This window comes from Bubalus bubalis, chromosome 16, assembly GCF_019923935.1.
Source record: "Bubalus bubalis isolate 160015118507 breed Murrah chromosome 16, NDDB_SH_1, whole genome shotgun sequence".
NCBI classification, from domain to species: Eukaryota; Metazoa; Chordata; class Mammalia; order Artiodactyla; family Bovidae; genus Bubalus; species Bubalus bubalis.
In genome coordinates, this window is record NC_059172.1 from 9,846,902 (window position 1) to 9,848,391 (window position 1,490).

The 1,490-nt window shown below is 50.1% G+C and overlaps 1 non-coding gene across 1 annotated transcript; it reads left to right on the forward strand.

Moving 5' to 3' along the window:
• Positions 1-682: 682 nt before the first annotated feature.
• On the forward strand, positions 683-755 carry TRNAE-UUC. The gene has a single exon. It is a non-coding gene; the product is annotated as a tRNA-Glu (tRNA).
• The last annotated feature ends 735 nt before the right edge of the window (positions 756-1,490 follow it).

Here is a 1,490-nt window from a genome sequence, read left to right on the forward strand (position 1 = left end):
CTGCCCCCCCATCAGATCACAAGCTTCTCTGTGGCAAAAACCACTTGTTTCATGTATGTATATTCTCATATTCTTTTTAGCTCAAACATTAGAAGTTCATTTAAAAATCTCGCAAAATGAAGTGACAGGTCTATGACGGCCTTTACCCCCGGGCTGTTGGGTACTGCTGCATAGGCTGTGCGATGCAACATTCCCAGCACAATAGGGTAAAGTTAATATCTGGCGCTTCTGCTCTCCACCATTATTTATTAGTAATTATTCTCAATTCCTCTATCAATCTCCCCACCTCTCTCTCTTATGTAATATGTACAGAATAAGGTGCTAGGAATACAATGGTGAGTGAAACAAATCAAGTTTCTATGGGCAAGGAGGGTATATTTATTGGAGGCAGATAAAAGAAACAGATACATTTAAAAATGGAAAGGTAATCTTAAACGGTGACACCTGCCGTAAGGGTAGAGAACAGATGGACCACTTGGGTGATAGGGGTCAACTGTGATACGGTGACTGAGTACTCTCTCTAAGATGACCTTTCAGTTGACACCAGGGTTGAAAGAGAGAGAGGCTGCCACGGGAAGGCCATATGGGAACAGCATTCCAGGTAGAGGGAACAGCATGTACCAAGCGCCCAAAGTAGAGATAAGTTCAGTGGATACAAGAACTGGGAAGGTGGTTGGGGAATTCCCTGGTGGTCCAGTGGTTAGGACTTGGCACTTTCACTGCTGAGGGCCTGAGTTCAATCCCTGGTCAGGGAGCTAAGATCTCGCAAGCTGCACTGCGCCGCCAAAAAGAAAGACAGAACCGGGAAGGTGAACACCGTGTGGCTGGTGCAAGGGAATGAGAGGAGGCGGGCAGAGGACGGAGGGCCAAGATGCTACAGCGATGAGTCTGGATTTTACCCGAAGCAGCAGAGGAAGCCATGTTTCATCTTCTCCAATCAACTTTTTCAAAGCTCTCTTGGACTGCTGAGTGGATGGTAAGTTGGAGAAGGCAAAGCCGAGCACTGGAGGAGGACAGACAGCAACTGAGGAGAGAGAGGACAGTGACTCGGGTTACAGCTGGGGAGACAGGGTAGGCGCCGGTAGCTGCGGTGAGGCAACACAGAGATGGGCACTCTCACTGCTCTGAGTAATTACCACCACCACCCACAATATGGCGGCTCATGAGCACAAAGCACTTTCACAGACCCTTTTCTCACCTTGTGGCAGGGACGGGGCCCTAGCAACAGGCCCATTTTCAGCTGTGTAGACTGAGGCTCAGAGAAATGAAAAGTCCTGCCCTTCAAGTCCTAATGACCTGGAGGGGACCCCCAGGAACTCTCTCCCCGCCCCAGGACCCCACTGGTGCCTCCTCTCCCCACAGCCCTGCCTGGGGCCAGCGTCCTTCCCCATCTCTGGAGTAGAGCAGCAGCCAGGCAGAGTGGGCCACTGTTTACTGCCTTGGGCTGAAAATATATTTTAGCAATTGGCAAAACACAAGGCGTGGCAGCT